General features: G+C 40.3%; 1 long non-coding RNA gene across 1 annotated transcript in view; it reads left to right on the forward strand.

The window, feature by feature from the left end:
• Positions 1-12,277, forward strand: part of LOC129164882 (uncharacterized) — a 353,025-nt gene that overhangs the window by 119,352 nt on the left and 221,396 nt on the right. The gene's annotated exons all lie outside the window — the stretch shown is intronic.

Here is a 12,277-nt window from a genome sequence, read left to right on the forward strand (position 1 = left end):
ATCTGTTTAATCAAATTAAAATAAAAAAATATACATAAAGTTGTGTCTGGTTCTAGCATTTCATATTTCCTAGTTCCTACTGCATGAGTTCAGATGTATTAATTCATGCACTTAAATATTAATGCTCTAATTTAATTGAAAAACTTGTTCTGTAATAGTTCCTTTACTATTGTGATCAAAAATATTTAATCTCAATTCTGAGGCTGCTCTGTAAATAGTTTTCAAATAAACAATACACATATCAACTTCCGATCATTCCAAATCAATTTCAGACTTCAAATAATATATTGATGTAAACCACACCCACTTCCGGTTATGCCACGCCCATTCCGAGTACAGATACAGATAATTTAGTTGGTTGAACAGATACAGATAGTGGTGTACTCGCTCATCCCTAAAAACACAATATACAAACAACTGGAAGGCTTTGCCATGTGTAGTGGAAAATAGTGTATATATTTTTACACTGTAATTAGATCCAGATATTATAATCAGAAGCGGTTGTTTTTATCATCAGGGAATTTACTTAAACACTTTGTATTGACTGAGAGACTCTTTTGCGGTGATGGATCGAGAGCTGGTTGAAAACTACGTTGAGTCTATGATGTAACTCCTTTGGAACTCAGATCGAACAGAACTGAGGCTGGGATGGAACTGGGGATAAAATGGCGTTGACTTGTTTTATATCCCTTAGTTGTTTATAATTCTTAGTAAACCGGATTGGACAACTTAAGTAAACAGCCCAGATTCTGCCCTACGACAGACGAAAGTTCTGATTGGATGAGAGCAAATGTGTCATGCATTTCTATGTTATGTTGATCAGTCTGTCTGGTGCAGAGTCCTGTTTATTCATTAAACACATAAATCAGGACATCTTTATTTCACAAATCAGTCACCTGATTAATATTGATCAACATATATTTTGATTAGCTTATCACAAATAAAGTACTTTGATTAATTAATGGAAAGTGTTCTTCTCTTCTTCTGTCTCTTCTCCTGGAATGTAAACATTCAGAAACAGCACTCGCCCTTGGCGATTCATGCACGTTGTTACTGTGTAAAGGGCAGCTGTTAAGGGCAGACAATTAGGATATTCATAACGCTACACACCCCCCTTTTCAAGGTCAATGTGGTCCTGCAAGAGACCACTTGGTCATTGAACAAACCCAAGCTATGAAGAATCTTGACAACTGAGCAGGATGCGATCCCACTGGAACAGCCAACTGTGGGGAGGTACGAACCCCACGCTGAAGAACAGTCTTGCATACTCCTCAGGAAGAACACAAGTCAGCAGGTTATTAACTATTCCCCATGGAAGCCATAATTGAAGCAACAGCAACTTTATATCCTCCCTGGCAAAAAATGCAAAGCAGGAGCAAATCTTGTACGTATCCACGAGCAGGGAATTATTCCAAATAGAAAATTGATCTTTGTATCCACTAGCAGGGTCATATTCCAAATAGAAAATTGAACTTTGCAACAGTACTTATCGTAATCCAGAAAAAGGGAAGAGCAGTAGACAGTAATCCCAACGAATGAGGTGTCCCAGCAGCCATGCCGGAACCACGGACGTCCAAGGCCAACGAGCCGGAGCACCACCCAGGAGTCGATTCAGATGACGAGTCATGGATCCACCCCCAGGAAGCAGGATCCTCACGAGCTCAGCAGCGGAGAGAGAGCACAGTGCAGGCACTTCAATGTAGCCACAACAAGATTGCGTCTCATGTCCTCAAAGAAAAAAAAACCTAACTCTATGAGTACCTGTTGTACTATGTGTAAGTTTTACGTGAATTACCCATTAAGTGAAGAAATGGATGCAACCCTCTCTGTGTGAGATGCAAAAAGGATGATGCAAAAAGCAGAAAATGAAAGAACCCTATCTGGTATCAGTGAATCCTCACATGAAACACATATTGTCAGGATAGGGGCAAAATTGGTTATAGCCCTGTAAGGTAAATCAACGCAGAAAATCACAACATTCACTTTTAAATCAACCTGTCAAAGATACTATAAAAAAAAACAGAAATGTAAATCAGTACTAAAATGTAAATCAGTAGTGTTAGTAATCATTTTCATGTCAATGTACCCCTAAAGAATTATGATTAGTAAAGATAAAAAACAAAATTTAGGACAACAGTACTATGTGGCCTAACCACTCACTGTTACCTGGCCGTTTACCTGACTCCAGGAGCCCACAGCACGTCCGTCTCAACACACTCTAAGTCTGCACGTGACGTATAACATGAAAGACAACCATGCACACTCACAAACAAACAAATTTGTGTAACCTGAGAACTAACGGGATGCATTTATCACCCCCCTTTTTAAGTCGGTAGATTGTTGTTGTCGGTATCGGCCAAATCTGTGGAACCCTTGTGCAGTTTGATATGGTCCCTGTGTACCCATTTGTAGACGGGCGCCTTGTTTTTGCCAGCAATCTTGATCTGATACACGACCGGAGAGATCTTATCTGTTATCAGGTATGGACCCGACCATTTGGGCAAAAGTTTCTTAGCCATCTTCCCCGAGGTTGCCTTATTGTTACCCGTTTTGGGAGCGAAAATGTAGTTCCAGGCCTCATCACCTACCTCGAGTTCGGAATGTGAGGCTTTCTTATCGTAATAAGATTTCCTGCCTTCAGCCGAATTCTCCAGAGATGCCTGTGCGAACGAGAATGCTGCAAGCAGGTGGGTTCTCAGGTCCTGCAAGTATTGGTCGCTGGTACAAGCCGGGGCTGTGTCTGGCTGAACCCGTTGATACAGTAAGTGAAGCGGTAGGGTCATTTGTCTGCCCGTCATCATTTCAAACGGGGAGACACCTGTAGACTCGTGGGGGGTAGCCCGTATGGCCATGAGGACCAACGGAAGCTTCACATCCCAGTCTCGGTGGTTAGCTGACACGTACTTCTTCAACATGCCGATAACTGTGCGGTTCACCCTTTCGACTTGTCCAGAAGACTGAGGGCAGTGGCTAATGTGGAACTTAGCCTTGACACCCAACAGTTCCCACAGATGTTTCATCACTTCAGAGGTGAAATGAGTACCCCTGTCCGAGTCGACCCGTGTGGGCAGACCGAAGCGGGCAAAAACGTGATTCATCAAGAGTATCGCTGTCGTCTTCACCGTGTCATCAGGTGCTGGCAGACATTCAACCCATTTGGTGAATGCACAGGTGACAGTCAACATGTATTTATTTCCCCTGGTGGATTTGGTCAGAGGTCCAACCCAATCGAATTGCAAGTCCGACCATGGAGTGGTCTGCCCTCTTTCCTGTAGGGGAGCTCTGTGCGTAGGGTTGGACAGCTGAAACTGACAACAAACCAAGCAACGCTCGACGTGGTCCGTGGTCCGGCGGAGGGAGAGCCATGAGCCTGCGTGATCATGCCCCTCCTTAGCGGCTTTGGTGTGACGAGGACAGGCGGCAAAGGAGGCTTGGCGGCGTGCATCAGCAGCCCTTCGACCATCCTCAGCGTGGACCGCACGCGAAAGAGAGACCGAAGCACAGGAACGGAGTCAAGCCCGATGGAAGTCGATGGAATGTCACACGTGCAGATATCAGGCTAGGCTCGCCAAAATGTAGTGGAAAATAGTGTATATATTTTTACACTGTAATTAGATCCAGATATTATAATCAGAAGCGGTTGTTTTTATCATCAGGGAGTTTACTTAAACACTTTGTATTGACTGAGAGACAAGAAAATAGAGAGTTGGGATCGTTTAAGAATCTTTAATTTCTATAATTATAAATTCTAACAATCTACCAGGACTAACTCAATGATGGATGCATATGGATTTGAATGTTATAGTGTTGATGCGTGTGTGTGTGTGTGTGTGTGTGTGTGTGTGTGTGTGTGTGTGTGTGTGTGTGTGTGTGTGTGTGTGTGTGTGTGTGTGTGTGTGTGTGTTCAGAATCTCTAGGCTGCCGTAGGCGGATCTGGTTGTCTGATGTTATGACTACGGACCACGAGGCTTCAGAAGCTTATGACATGAGCCGCCATCTTGTGCCGTGACTATGTACCTATGGAGTCTCCCGCGGTCAGATCAGGAGTTTCAGGTCCTAGAACCCCCTTGGTGCTGGGCTGATGAAACAGTGGTGCAGCACGACAAACCAGTCTACGGATAGCTCCGGCAGTAGCAGCAGATCTCGGCGGGTTCAGCTCTTATTGTGAAGGAACCGTCGTCTTGTTGTTCAAACGACAGAAATTTCCAGCTTGACAGTTCTCAGCTTAAAGTAGAAAGTGCATCTGGCCAGGCTGCATCTCTCTTAGCGGTGATGGATCGAGAGCTGGTTGAAAACTACGTTGAGTCTATGATGTAACTCCTTTGGAACTCAGATCGAACAGAACTGAGGCTGGGATGGAACTGAGGATAAAATGGCATTGCCTTGTTTTATATCCCTTAGTTGTTTATAAATCTTAGTAAACTGGATTGGACAACTTAAGTAAACAGCCCAGATTCTGCCCTATGACAGACGAAAGTTCTGATTGGATGAGAGCAAATGTGTCATGCGTTTCTATGTTATGTTGATCAGTCTGTCTGGTGCAGAGTCCTGTTTATTCATTAAACACATAAATCAGGACATCTTTATTTCACAGATCAGTCACCTGATTAATATTGATCAACATATATTTTGATTAGCTTATCACAAATAAAGTACTTTGATTAATTAAGGGAAAGTGTTCTTCTTCTCTTCTTCTGTCTCTTCTCCTGGAATGTAAACATTCAGAAACAACACTCGACCTTGGCGATTCATGCACGTTGTTACTGTGTAAAGGGCAGCTGTTAAGGGCAGACAATTAGGATATTCATAACGCTACACATGGGTAACCCATCATCAGCCACCCTGTGTGAGTTTTTCATGGAAGACCTGGAAAAAAAAAGCCATAGCCACTGCCCCCCCAAACTTCTAAATAAAACTACGGAAACGCTACGTAGACGACATACTGGAAATCATACAGAAAGGACAAACAGAAGCACTAACACAACACTTGAATAACATTGATGACACAGGCAACATTAAGTTCACATATGAGTCAGAAACAGAAGGCAGTAGCATTTATGGACATGACGTGGACCAGGCAGACCGACGGGACCCTAAACATAAACACATATAAGAAACCAACACACACAGACCAATATCTATTATGGACATCAGAACACCCCACCATACACAAAATGTCAGTAATCAGAACATTATATCACCGAGCAAACATAGTAACGGAAGAAAGAGACCGTGAACAAACAAATCCCATGCAAACTCTGCAATAAAACATACATAGGAGAAACCGGACGCCAACTCAACACACGAACAATAGAAAGAACATAGAAAGGACTGCGAGAAGGAGGCAAGTCGAAAACACACAAGAGCAGCTAAAGAAGAAGCAGAAAGCACAATAAAGAAGTCAGCCGCAACAGATCACTGCACAAGAGAAAACCATGTAATGGACTGGGACAACACAAGGATCATAAACACCGAACAACAGAAATACAAAAGATGGATAAAAGAAGCTATTGAGAGAAGGAGACGTGGATGTGGGACCATGAACAGACACGATGGAGTTAACTCATTGGATCGCGCATGGGACTGCATCGTCGGAGGGGAGAGCAGGCAGCAGAGGGCGACAACGTCCTCTGCTGTCTGCGGATAAACAGAAAAGGAAGTGAAAAGTGAAAAGGAAGGTTAGTACTGTGCAATATATATGCACCCAACAAGGGAGACCCAATCTTCTTCCAACGTCAGCCTGACAAAGTTTGCAGCCGCAAACGAAACGTTGCAGGTAAATAAAAACCTTTCTGTGTTTTAAAAAGAACCAAAAGGTGGAATTACACTCTGGCTTTCCCAGCGACGCTGCACTTCAGATGGAAGAGCAAAAATGTGAGCTGCAACACTGTGGAAACAGCGGAGATTATTATAAATGAGCAGTGAAGGAGGAGATGTGAACTTCAGAGGAAGGTGAGCTGTTTACTTTAAAAACTGCACTTACTGGTTGAACTGACAAGAGCTGTGTGGGCTGACGAAGAGCTTCCCGGCACATCGGACTGTTTCCATGGGAGAGGCGTTAATCCCGCGGACCACAAAGAGGTTTATTTTCATTTTCATCTCATGTTTTTTCAACACCGAAGAATGTTTAACACATGGACACTGGCTGTTTAGGAACAGCCGAACACTTTAGTTTTGTCTTCCCTTTTTTTCTTTCTTTTTTGTCTTTTTATGCCCCTGGTTCGGGTTGTCTTATGTTCTGTGTGTTCAGAAGAAGGCTGGTATAAGTTTGTTAATGTAGACGTTGGAAACAGGATCATTTTCTGCAAGGAGCTGAAGACAGCGGTAGCATTTAAAAGTTTTCATGTCTGACAGACATTTGAAGTTGATTTATTGGAACATAAATGGTTGCAGTAGCCCAATTAAGAGGAAAAAAGTTGTAACATTTTTGAAGAATAACCACGCATATGTTGTTTTTATACAGGAGACTCACATGCGGGAGCTTGAAGTAGGGAAATTCAAAGTGGGATGGGTGGGACATTTATTTCACAGCTCATTTTCAAGTAAATGTTTACAGATGGCAGTTTTGAGTCTGCTGGTCCACAAAAATGTGATTTTAATTTTACAAAAGCAAAGTAAAGATACAGAGGGCCGAATTATATGTGTGGAAGCAGTAATAGAAGGAGCCCGGTTAGTACTGTGCAATATATATGAACCCAACAAGGGAGACCCAATCTTCTTCCATGAGGTGAATAAGATACTGGGCGGTACTGAAGGTGAAATAGTGTTAGCGGGGGATTTTAACGAGGTTATGGACCCAGTGTTGGACAGAAGTGTTTTCAGGCCTCCTCTCACGAATAAGGAAAGACAAGCCTTACAAATGCAGAGTAGAGACATGGGACTAATAGATATATGGAGACTGACTAACCCAAATACAAAGGATTTCACCTTCTTTTCACATTGTCATAAAACATTTTCAAGAATAGATTTTTTTCTTACTTAGCAACTCTCTGGCAGATAAAGTAGCAAATTGCGATATAAAACCAATGTCTATTCCATGCACCTGTGGAACTACTATTTTTGGCGAGCCAGAAGGTTGAAAAAAGGGAAGATGGAGACTAAACATTGGATTTATGTCAGATTTATCTTTTAGAAAGGCAGTGGAGGAGGATTTGAAAGTATTTTTTGAAGTCAATATTGGTAGTACTGCAGAAATAACCACAGTATGGGAGGCCTCTAAGGCATACATTAGAGGAAAATTTATAGCACATGCAGCTAAGAATAAAAAAGAGAGCATCAACAAGATTAAGGAATGAGAGGAGGAAATAAAAAGAAAAGAATGAGAACTGTCAAAAAGCTTTTCTGATAGTGAACTCCAGGAACTATGTAAACTTAAATACTCCCTACACAGCATATCTAACGAGAAAGCGGAATATGGTTTGTATAGGCTAAAAACTAGTTATCATGAAGGAGGGGAGGAAATGGGAAAATTGTTGGCTGGACAATTAAAAGAAAAAAATAATAGTAATACCATCCCAGTTATAAAACAGGCGGATGAAGAAAATTTTACAGCAAAAGGCATAAATAATATCTTCCAGCAATATCATAAAAAATTGTACACATCTTCAATCTCGGTGGACAAACCAAAAGAAAATATAGAAAGGTTCCTTCTTCGTGTAGGTCTGCCCAGGCTTAAAAGTGATGAAGCAGAGGGACTGGACTTGTCTATAACAGAAGCCGAAATTAGGAAGGTGATTGCCTCCATGAAAAATGGAAAGTCACCAGGTTATGACGGACTTCCTGTAGAGTACTATAAGACCTTTGCAGATATTGATGCACCAATACTCTGTGAGGTATACCAGGAAATGTTTGACAAGGGCTGCGTAGCACCAACTTTTAACGAAGCCCCAAAACGGGTAAAGAGCCATCTGGTCCCTCGAGCTATAGACCCATTAGTCTACTCAACCTTGACTGCAAAATTCTCACAAAGATATTGGCGACACATTTACAAGTGGTATTACCAAATATCATACATCCTAATCAAGTTGGGTTTATGAAAAATAGAACGTCGACAGACAATGTCAGACTCCTACTACATCTGATGTGGCTCAGTCAGTCCCAAGATGTTTGCATTGCTGCTCTATCTTTAGATGTTGAAAAGGCGTTTGATAGGGTGGAGTGGCAATTTTCGCTCTCCACTCTATCGCATTTTGGTTTCACTGCTGATTTTATAAAATGGATTACAATGTTATATAAGGAACCCAAGGCTGCTGTGATGACAAATGGGATAGTCTCCCCTTTCTTCAACCTGACTAGAGGGACTAGACAGGGATGCTCTCTGAGCCCCTTATTATTCATTATTTTCTTGGAAGTGTAACCCATATCAACTACTCCCTGCCACACTGATTGGCTCCTTCCACGTCGCGGCAACCATGAAAGCCGGCTGTGGGGGAATACTTCCGGGCTTGACTCCTTCTGTGGCTGTAAGCTTGTTGCTTGTAGAACGGCGTTAGAAAACAAAGCGTTTTTCTCGCCTCAATTCATTTATACTCTCATTTTACCTCAGCGGTAAGTGTCCTTAACATCTACCAATAACACTCTTTTACTTGTCAGTGACCAGTCGATCGTTTTCGCTATAAAAAATGACCTTGTTCGGCGGAGCTCCCACCGCGAGCGCTTTAATGGGCTTAACTTGAAACCAAGAGCAATCAAATGATTAATGTTATGTGTTGCCTTGAATTCGGCTATGCTGTCTGTCAGACAGTTGTTTTCCTTTGTTGTTGTTTTTGTATTTGTTTGTAGCAAACACTACTGGAATGTATGGATTGAGCTACATAGCCAAGATGATTAATAATTGACCTGTTGTACATTCGTGATATGTTTACCGGTAAACTGAATCGAACTTGATGTGCTAATAAACATTTCTCTGGCCTACAGGTCAGGTTTTTTCCCCCCTTGTTGAACTGATCTTTTTTATTTCTTCTGTGCGTCAGTCAGTAACCACACCCATTGCAACACAACTAGCCCTTAACTAACTTTGCGTTACAGAGGTCCTAGCAGTGTCCATCAGAGCGCACCAGGGAATAAAAGAAATAAGGGTGTCACGTTCTGCCCCTGCCCTCCTAACTGTGTTTTTCTCCTGCCCTGATTAGTCCGTATTGTTCTCACCTGTCCCTCGTTAACCTGCCCATGTTTCCCTAATTAGCCTTCTGTATTTATACCACCTGTTTTGCTCCTGTCCTTTGTCAGATCATTGTTGTTAGTAGTCATCGTTGTTTTGTCCTGTTACTCACATTCTGCCATTAAAATCATTTTACTTTATCCGAAGCCTGCATTTTTACCTCCTGGTCAGCTCATCCACACATGGTCCGCCGTCTCCACCTCGTTCAACGTGACAAAGGGTAGGGGCAACGAATATAAGTTACTGTTATTTGCGGACGACATTTTGGCAGTGGTATCTGAGCCCTTAAAGTCACTACCACATTTAATAGATACTATACAATCTTTTTCTAAACTTTCTGGGTACTCCATTAATTGGAGCAATTCGGAGGCAATGCCTCTTTCTAAGCTATGCATCTCATCCATGGTAGAAAAATTTAAATTTAAATGGACGTGTAGGGGAATGAAATATCTCGGTATTAACCTCTCTGAGGATATAGATGAGATAATAGCATTGAACTTCAACCCCCTGCTTCATAAGATAAAAACAAATCTTGATAAATGGTCAAAACTAAAATTGAGTCTGATGGGAAAAATTAATACTATAAAGATGATTGTTGCCCCACAAATTACATATATTAAAATGATGTTGCCAATTAAGATTCCATCTGCCATCTTTAGACAACTAGATGATGTAATTAAAAAAATTTTATGGAACGGGAAAAAACCAAGACTGAAATTAAGGAACATAGGGAGAATGGAGGGCTGGGTTTGGCAGACCTGAGATTGTATTATTTAGCATTTGAGATGACAAAAATAGCAAGGTGTTGGCAAACAATAACAGATAAACCAGTGTGGATGGAGGTAGAAGAAAAGATATGTTTACCTCTTCGACCTTCAGAAATACTAGCACAAAGGTCTAATATTACCAATCCAATACTTTTACATTCAAAGGATGTATGGAGCAGAGTCCATAGACTGTTAAACCTCAAACATACTCGGCAGAAATATTTCTCATTATGGTATAATCCCATGGTCTGCATAGGGAAGAAACCTGTTTACTGGAAAGAGTAGCAAGTGAAAGGATTAAATACTATTGGTGATTTCTTTAAAGAAGGGGTGTTTCTGTCATATGATAAACGTGTGCAAGAGTTTAACTTAGTGGGAAAGGGTCATTTTTGGAAATTCTTGCAAATGAGAAAATATATTACCTCGCAGCCATATGATATTGAAGACAACACAGTAACTGAGTATATGAAACTTCCAGCAAGTAAACAAAAAGCCTCATAGTTTTATAGAACCATTAACTCTCTCCTCAGTGATGACTCCAACCAGTTAAAAATTATCTGGCAGAAAGAACTTCACCCCACGCCTTTACCTTTAACATGATTGTCTATAATTTTCTTTCTCATCTCCTGAGACAACTCTTTCCTTCTGGTCCACGTTGATTGTGGTACACAGCACATCACCAAACAACACAGTGACTACCTGGAACTCTAATAATAGGCCCACTGACTTGTTACAACAGTGTAGACACGTGTGATGCTAGTTAGTGACACACCTTGAACTAACATGTCCCTTTTGTCACTTTACTGTCCAGGGCTGTCATCGTTTTTGTTCCATGAATTTATTTTTGTTATAATTTCATTAAAACATGGGTTAGGGTTTGATGACTTAACTGGTTAAATTTCATACAATATTTATTATTATATTATTATTTATTATCATTATTATTATTATTATTACTTTTGCCAGATTCAAGTTTTTTCTGTGACCATTGTGGGGTTTTCTTTCATTGACCGAAGGATACCAAATTTGTTCATGTCTGTAAATAAAAGTTGTATTTATCACTATCTAACCTGTTGAATTTTGAACAAAAAAAGAGAATCTAAAGGGAGCTTTAATTTTTCCACATTTAGCCACATTCGGATCTTTTTTTTTTACCGACACAATTCTGTTCATTTTTGAAGCTTTATTCACTTGTATTTATTTACATCCTGTGCAGGGATGTTTATTTGTTGCATTATAATATTTTCTGGGTTTCCTTTTTGTTTGTTATTTTTTCCTAATTTTGAATTACTAAATGCTCTTTTTTTATTAAAAAAAAAGCAAAACCAAAAATGATTCTCATTAAAGTTAGAGCAGGCTTCAAGTCGAATTCCCTGATTTTATATCATTTAACATTTTGACTGTATTTCAAAGCAGTATTTATTATTATTTATGTAATTATTTATTTATTATTTATTATTGGACACAATCTCTGATCCAGAGGGTAGATTTATAATGTTAAAAATATCTGTACAGAATCAAAGCTTATGTATTGTCAGCATATACTGTCCAAATATTGATGACCCTTCATTCTTTCATAATTTTTTCTCTGTACTGTCCGAACACTTGGACTGTCCACTTATACTTGGAGGCGATTTTAATTTTTGGATGAACTCTTTAACAGACTGGCTCAGTACAGCTGGGACTCAGCACAATTGGCAATCCACTAATATAGTTAAACAGTACATGAGTGATTATGGGCTTTGTAATGCATAGCGATCTCTTCATCCTAACCGTAGAGAGTATACTTTTTTCTCACACGTCCATCACTCTCATTCACGTTTGGATTATTTTCTAGTCAGCAGCTCATTGTTGGCTGACATTTCAGACACTGAGATACACCCCATAGCTGTCAGCGACCATGCTCCGGTTTCTTTAACTCTGGTAAACAAGAAGACAATCCCACCAAGCAAAAACTGGACGTTTAATACATCACTGCTTAAAGATGAAGGTTTTATAGAATTTTTTAAAAAGGAGTGGGCTTTATATTTAGAACATAATGACCTGCCTGGAACATCAGCATCTGTTCTCTGGGAGGCAGGAAAGGCAGTGATGAGAGGTAAAATAATCTCTTTCTCCTCACATAAGAAAAAAGCAGAAAACAAACATATTCAGGAGTTAGAAGAAATCATTAAGTCTTTAGAGGCATCCACAGAAGTAGGGTTACTGAGCAAATTACGTAAAGCTAAATTAGAACTTCATGGAATTATTGACAAAAAGACACAAATTTTAGCACAAAGACTACGAATAGAAAACTTTGAACATAGTAATAAATCAGGTAAATTTTTAGCTAGCCAGTTAAAAATAAATA

The sequence above is a fragment of the Nothobranchius furzeri genome, chromosome 14 (genome assembly GCF_043380555.1).
Source record: "Nothobranchius furzeri strain GRZ-AD chromosome 14, NfurGRZ-RIMD1, whole genome shotgun sequence".
In the NCBI taxonomy this organism is placed as follows: Eukaryota; Metazoa; Chordata; class Actinopteri; order Cyprinodontiformes; family Nothobranchiidae; genus Nothobranchius; species Nothobranchius furzeri.